Raw genomic sequence first — 7,909 nt, 5'->3', positions numbered from 1 at the left:
CAGTAAAAAAAAAAAAAAAAGTATGAATATATTCTTCCTCCCAACTGTGTATAAATCTGTAATACCCAATCAGTGTTTGAGACATCCCCCTTAACCTCAGGCATGGTGCTAAGCTACATATAGCATATTTTGCTCATACTGAAATATTGTCACAACATGGAACCCCAGATCTTCTTCCACAAGAGCCATTTCCTTTTTACAAAACAATTACAATGAAAGCCCACAATTTAAGAGACCTCCACAAAAAAGCCTGAGTTTCAGCTTTTGCCATCTTTGTGTATCAGTTATCTTTTCTGTTCGGAACCCTATGCTGCGTACAGGGAAACATGGTGTCTGGGCATTATATTGCAAGAAAGACTATTTCAAATGTACTGTATTTTTTCAGATATACCATGCGCCTGTTTTTTAAAAATCATCTGCTGGAAATTGGGGTGCATATTTAAGTAAAGAAATATGGTAATAACACTTTTTTCTTGGCTCAGGCCACTGCTAAGGGAAAGAAACAGTGATGTTGTATGTGCTGTACAGGGATGATGAGCACATGAGGCTCCCTAGCTGCTGGCTGTGGATATTTCTCTCTCCCCTCACAGAGGCTCATGCTGTGGCACTTTGGGGGCCTGTAGACGTGCTGGAAAGATGCTCTGATGCGCTGTAATCACAGCATGTTGGAGCAGACTTGATTAATCAAGGCTGCTGGAGTATGCTAATTAGCATGCTCCAGCTAGCCTCCATGTCTTGTGTATCGCTATCCCCGTACTTCAAATTGGTGGGGACTCTTTAACTAATGCTTATCTGATGAGCTTAAGTTAAAACAACCCCACTACCATTTTGAAGTGCAGGGACGCTGATACACAAGATGCTGTGGAACTTCAATTAGAGTGGTCTCGGAGCCGCTTAAATTAAAAGTGCCCTTCCCACCCACCCGCCACCCCTGGAGCACATGTAAAAATGCCCTTTATTTCCAATGCAGTGCTGAACTTGGGGTGCTAGCATGCCAGGTTTCTGCTCAATAAATTGGGTGGACCCTTGGTCAACTGCAGGTGCTGCTGGATAGGACTGAGCCCTCAGCTGCTGGCTGTCCATCTAGGTCAATTTGAGAAGAAAAGAGGAGTTGGGCATTTGGTCTTAGCCAGCAGCAACTATGGTATCCTGCATGTAGGGGGTTAACAGAGCAGCCTCAATGTTTTCTACCTCCCAGTCTGAAAATCCCTGTGTTTTTCCCCTGGGAAAATGCTGTACTTATCAACAGTTTCAAAAAAAGATCTTTTGACATTTATTCTGACTGTCTGAAATAAGGTGTGTCTCTTGTCTGGGAGTGTGATGTTTTTAAGGAAATATGGTAATTGGAGTCTAGTACCTAGTAATCAAAAGTTTTTGATAGATTCTTATGACATTAAAAATCAGGGAAGCGACATTTCTAGTCCCTTGTCTTGTTCATTTTTCTCAACTCTTAGATCATCCTCTTTGTTTTTCACCCATCTCGCATTCAGGTCCTCCTGATCATTTGTGACATTCAGGTAACTAATTTTTAAAAGATGTACCTGTATTTTTGGGCTTTGCAAGAGTCACTTATGAAAGGCAGTGGCTACTGCCTGCGAGTCTAAAAAGTCACCAGAAATCAACTCTGTTCTAACAGGTCCCTTTTGACATGAAAGGAAGAAAGGGGAATTTATTTTTTCATAAAGTCCTATTGAGCATACCCAGTTTCTGTAGAGATAAATTGCTGAAGCTCTCTGCGATAACATGGTTCAATCTCTGAGTGCATTCTTCTTTACTTTTCTTCTTGCACGTGCAGTTTGTTAACAAAAGTCTGTATTTGTTTAAGCATTTGTTGTTGTCTCTTTACTTGTAAACAAGAGGGAGGCCACAATTACGTTAAAAGGTTTTATTAAGGTATTAAATAAGAGAAAACAATCTACATAAAGCAATAAAATGGCAAACCATTGGGTCTATACATAGTTACGCTTAAATTGATATTTTGTTTAGTAAATCATCCTTCACCCAACAAAATTCATAAAATTAATCATGTACAATGTATCCCATACAGATTCGTGGTCCCCTCACACCAGCACTTAAAAATAAGTACAATAGGCACTCTAAACTCCTGTAAAAATATCAGTATAACATATCCTACAGTTGTTTACTATCTACAAAAAACACTGTCTGCATTAACAATCAGTTGCTCATTAAAATTGTTCCAGGTGTCATGGATGTGAATGTAAATAACATTTCTTATTTCACTTGCCTCCCTTGCCACTGGCCCTGTCTTGTTTACGGTGACACCTTCTGGCTAGGTGAATTGTCTAAGGAGACAATAATTGTCCAAGATTCCCGTAATATAAAAATACTCACTTCCAGCTTCACAGACATTGTGCAGAGCACAGCATGCTGCAGTCATGCATACAATATCTGCAGTTTGAATGTAAATGATTTTAGAAGCAGTGTTATCTTGATTTCAGCCTTGCCCTTCACGTCCTTTTTATGGTTCAGCAGCTCAAGTGTTTTGTCTTATGAATTGATTCTTAGCCTGAGAACCTCAACCCTGCTTGAGTTAAGGAGCAGGAGGAAGTGAATGGTAAAATGAATCTTTCTACATCTGCATGCTCCTGCTCAATATTGTCATATTCTTTTGACTGTGCAAGATGAGTATGGTGCTAGCTAGCAGAGAGGCATGAGAAGAGGCCTGGTGTAAAGCTATCACATCACTGCATTCAGCAGAGTTGGATGGACATAGATGGGATTGCATCCACTTTAAGTGTAAAGCCATAGGTGTCGTCTCTTAAACATGGGAAGACTTAAGTGCACTTTGTATCTATAAGGCACCCCTGCCAGGACAGCACTCCCAAAGAATAGATGGGTCATAAAGAAAATAAGTAGCTTTTATAGTTTTTAACATATTTTCTGGTGTAATTGCTTATTCTGGCATTGGTACTAAATGATTATAAGAACATAAATATATACTGCCAATGTTTATGTATTTCAGGAAGACATTTTACATTGCCTTTATCCCCAGCTTATTTTCACACACACTCTCTTTCTCTTTTTTAAACTTATCTCAAACATCTCTTATTCAAATCTTCACAACTCTGTCCCTAGCATATGTTATATCACATCAGGTTGCCATGGCAACACTACAAAAATATTCAGAATCACAAGATTTTTATGAAACATCCTATACTGATTCCTGAAGGTAAAGATAAGACAAGTAACCTAACCATGTCTGCTTTGGTATATCACTCACGCTTATGCTTGCTCCTAAAACTCCTGGGTCCAGTCCCTCCCTATTGGCATCCATGGTTTTCATTGATGTAAGCAATATGTTTTTTATACTGCACTGCTTAAGTCCAGCAGTGTTTATTCTCATATTCCTCTCTTCTCAGCTCCTTAACTAAATAGCAAATCTGGTCTAAATGGTGTAAGCCAGATATTCCCTGTTGCCTTTCCCACCATGAGAATGATAGAAGCTCCAGTGTTAGAGATGGGGCCAAAACCAGGAGGTCACTTACGCTAAGGCTAGGTCACTTACGCTAAGACAATCAAAAAGCCCAAGGTGGAATTGATCAAACTTATGTGGGTTTCTGTATGTGGTGTAGGTTCAGGAGTGAGCAGAACACACGTTCACCCTTGGCTCTGGGCAGGAAAGGCTGCTGGGGCCACATAACTCCAGCAAGGTGTCCATCCAGTCTCCTTTTGAAGATCTCCAGGGTAGGTGTATGCACTACCCATGCTAGGGGTCTATTCTGTCATCATTAGCCACAGGCATCTGTCAACTGCAGGCAGCTCGCCCATCCTCTGCAGCCCAGTTGTGTTCCCTGGGGATGTGCCTGCTTGGGGGGGTGGGGCATGGCGATCCCTGGGGGCATGGGTCCCCACACAGCCATGCAGGGCCCATGCCCCCTGTGAGCACACACAGCCCCAGGTAGCATGACTGGGCTGCAAGGCATGGCCAAGCACCCCTACTCCCTCCCCCCATCATTTTCAGCCACCGTACTGACTGCTCTGTGAGAGCCCAGGGATGGGGGTGCCTAGGCTCTCAGCAGAGTGAGTGGTAGCGCACCTCCATGTGAGGGGGAACTATGGGGGTGGAGGGGAAGCCAAGGCATCTGGGATGCCAGTGGACAGCAACCTAACATGAATAGGTTGGGGATCTGGTATGAAAGTTCAATTCCCAAGTCTCACCCAAATTGATTGAATCTGAGGGCACAGCAACCCAGGTCTATCTCAGACCAGGGTTTGCCATTTTTAAACCAGTCTGTGCCCACCAAACTTCTGTACTGTTATAGCTTTAGACTGGTTTCTAAACACTTATTCCAGTAAAAGTGTAATGTCTGTACCTGTCCTAAATGAATTGCCTCAGTCTCCTCATAAAACAGTGATGCAGCTTCAGGCAGACATAATACAATTTGGAATAACCTGCCACATAAATGTTTTCGTCCTTTGCTGCCAGGTGTGAAATTTCCTGCCTCCCCTAAATTACACATCTGAAGCCCTAGGTGGACAAGATTTAGTGTTGTGCCAATGGCAGCTTTCAGGTAACTAAAAATGTTACACTGTAAAGTCTATTATTTAAGGTTTCTGAAGGCCTAGAAATGGGGTCATTACACCACTGGAAACAGAAGGTACCACTTTTTTCCCGTTTCTTTTAGGTCTGGTAAGGACTTGAGATATCAGAGTTAGAAGGTCATTGTGGTTTTAAGCTAAAATCTAGTTTGGGGTGCCTCTGATGATGATGCTGATGGTACACAGTGCCTGGGTGGTGCTGCACAAACATATCTCACCATGCTCATTCGATTAATTAGGAAATTGGGAACAGAGAGACAAAGTGAACCACTCAAACTGCACAGCAGATGCAGATGGAGGAGGGAAAGGGATCCCGGTCTCTTTAAATTCAGAACAGCGTTCAATGTAGTCTCTCTCTATTTCTTCATAATGTATGAGTAATATTTTTAAAAGCGTTTCATTGACAGAAAGTGACTTTGGCATTTAGAATCTCAAATTTCATGGAAAGCCAGTAGGACTCAAAAGCCTAAGTCTTTTTGTGTTAAATGGGACTCAGTGCATGTCTGAACATACACACAGATAGTCAAGTTAGCTTTACACACAGATAGTCGAGGTATCCTGGGGATCAGAAGCAATCTATTTGGGAAGCACAGGGGTTTCATGGATAGAAGCAAATGGCCGGTTTGTGGCAGGACAAACTACTCTGTCCCAAGACAGAGCAGTTCCCATTCAGATGTCACTTGCAGGTGTCCCAGAATCTGTTGCCACAAAAATGTGATATCAGTTTGTCCTGGCACATTGCAAAGGGTGCCTGGACAACTGTCTCTGGCAACATGGCAGGATAAGGGAACTGTAGCAGGTTGCCACCTCAGGGCCTTTCAGCTCAGCTTTGTCTCTCCCCTGAGCATCTCTCAGCAAGCCTTAGTACTATGCAGCTTCTCAGCCTGCCCCAGTTATAAACAATCCTTCACTAAGCAAAGTAAGCAACCAAAGAAACCTGATCACCCGGGACCCTGAGATGGGTCTGCTGGCACTTCAGGCTTCCTTTCCCAGGTTCCCTCCTCCTAGCACAGAGGTTCCCTGCCTCTGGTGCTTGCCCTTCATTCTCCCCCTGTGGTTCTGCCTACTGGGATTTTTGATTCCCAGCCATGCCCCCATTAACCCTCCCTCAGCTGCAGCCCTTTAGTTTAACTAGCTGCCTTTCTGTAAGGGCACAAGGCACACTTACAGGAACCCAAGCACCCCACCAACCAGTTTCTGCCCCAATCCTGGCCTGTTTTTACTCAGGGCATGCCTGCAAGGGCAGAGCAGGCAACCCCAGGGGACACGTTTCCCACTCTGAGCAAGGAAACTATCTTATTCCTTGATCTGTATTTACAGATGCATGACCCGGGCCAGCCATTGTCCCACAGGATTGGGCCCCTGCAGCTCTGGGAGCAACAGGGCCCAATTTTTCAGGACAGTGGGCCCTGGGTGATGTCTGTGCCCACCAGTCAATCAGGATCAGCTGTGCTGGGACCTGTCTCAGGACACCTGATCCTGTGACAAAACAATGTCTGTTTCTAGCCTGTGATTCTTGTATAAATCTAACCTGATTCTCGTGTAAATTAGTCTGTACAGTGCTCTATGCCTCTGTGCCTAAATTGCTTCCAAGGCCAGAACCAGTTCATTTGAAACTAAATCAGATCTCTCCACACTATTCTGCTACCCCCTCCCACATCCCCTACTCACTAAGGCACCTCTTGAAAGTGCCATCCTATGACTCCATCTTAGCCTCATGAACAGCTAAGGGGGTTGGCTTCACCAACAGAGAAATGCATGAAGAATTGTTCATTAAATTAGCAGTTCCAGAACATTCCTATCTTGTATTTGCTGATATGCTGAAGTTCACTAATATATATATTAGTGGCACATATTTTGTCTAGCAAAGATACGACTCGCAAGTAACCTAATCCCTTATGAGTGATGTGTAAATCCTGCACTCAGGCCAACAAAAGCATTTTGAAGTAAGATCAAGCTCATATAATGTAAGAGAAGAAGTCACAAGGTAATAGGAAATATAACTCCCTCAAAACACACCAGCCTTCAGCATACTACAGCAGACTCTTTAGGGTCTCGTCTATCCTATCCCTCTTTGAAGACTGAAGACTAAAGATGCACTGCTAGACCTTGGTTCTTTTTGATTACCTAGCTGCACCTGGACCGTAGGAAGAATGCCTCCCAGCATGCTATTTTGGTAATTAATTGTCCTTTTAAATCTGTGAAAGGCAAGTGGGGGCCTCAAGATGGCCACTGGCTTATGTTAAACTCAATTCCTACCCTTCACCTTTGAGATAGGCAGGTTTTGTTTGTTTGTTTCTAGCACGTTTGCTTTGGATTCGCTCCTGAGGGGGTGACTCATAATCATGCAGCTATCTTAGAATTGCTACTTTCATTTTTCTAAGGCTCATTAGTCTTGTTTTTGAATACTCTTAAAATCTTGTCCTGGGGGGGAGGTTCTTAAAGACATTCCCTGAGCTTTTTACTTTCCCATATTGGAAACATAGTGAGAAGATTGTTATCTATGGAGGAAGATAAAGCTACGTTGATTAAGAAGTGGTTATTAGTAAAAGTCCTGTAACTTATCATTACAAGCTTACCTGCATCCTTACTGAATTTTAAGAACTACCAGCCATTATTTTTATATGTATACACAAGATGGTTGGATAATATAAAAGCCAACTCACCTATGCTTTAGTTGCTCTTTTAATGTATAGAGTCATCAAACTAATTAAGGAAGTTCCTATGAGAGCTGTACTTTGGTCAACCAGGGACAGATCAAAAGTACAAAGGCACTGGAGCAATAAAACCTCTAAGTGTGTTTGCATTTACTGAAATGCAGGTTTATAAGTTCTATTTGATTTATCGGTCTAAATTATTTTCTTCTGTACTATGTGCTGAAAGTGTTTGTAGGGGATATTATGATCTGTGCTTTGTATAGCATATTTGATAGGACTCTTTAATTGCAAACTGTAAATTCATTTCAAACAATAGGATGTACATTTAGCAACCACTAATAAAAAAGGGAATCCACTACAAAATTACACATCAGTGTAAGACACAAGTAATATGATGATCTGTATCTCAAGGAAGCAGGCTTCATAACATGTTTTCCCATGGAAAAAAGTTCCTGGTTGTGTCAAAAAAGACTACTTATAGCTATGAACCAACTCAAATGTGTACTTTTCTTATTTCTCCTAAAAGGATCTTCCTTTCCCATCCCCTCCCCCCCCCCCCCCCCCCGATTCTTGAAAAATTCCTGGTGAAACTCTTAAAAGCATTCATTTTTCAAATTCTAAGGAGAGCAATCACAGAAATGAAGAATTTGTAGATTTTTTTTCCTTCTAATTTAAGTTTGTGCTGAGAAGAT

General features: G+C 42.3%; 1 long non-coding RNA gene across 1 annotated transcript in view; it reads right to left on the bottom strand.

Moving 5' to 3' along the window:
* LOC109290118 overlaps window positions 1–1,841 on the bottom strand; it is a 2,586-nt gene extending 745 nt beyond the window's left edge. The window contains exon 1 of the long non-coding RNA XR_002095529.1: window positions 1,701–1,841. This is a non-coding gene — a long non-coding RNA (uncharacterized LOC109290118). The remainder of the gene's footprint in view (window positions 1–1,700) is intronic.
* Between the last annotated feature and the right edge of the window lie 6,068 nt (window positions 1,842–7,909).

Source organism: Gavialis gangeticus, unplaced genomic scaffold (assembly GCF_001723915.1).
Source record: "Gavialis gangeticus isolate Ggan-Ray unplaced genomic scaffold, GavGan_comp1, whole genome shotgun sequence".
In the NCBI taxonomy this organism is placed as follows: Eukaryota; Metazoa; Chordata; order Crocodylia; family Gavialidae; genus Gavialis; species Gavialis gangeticus.
This window is presented reverse-complemented; position numbering and strand designations above follow the sequence as displayed.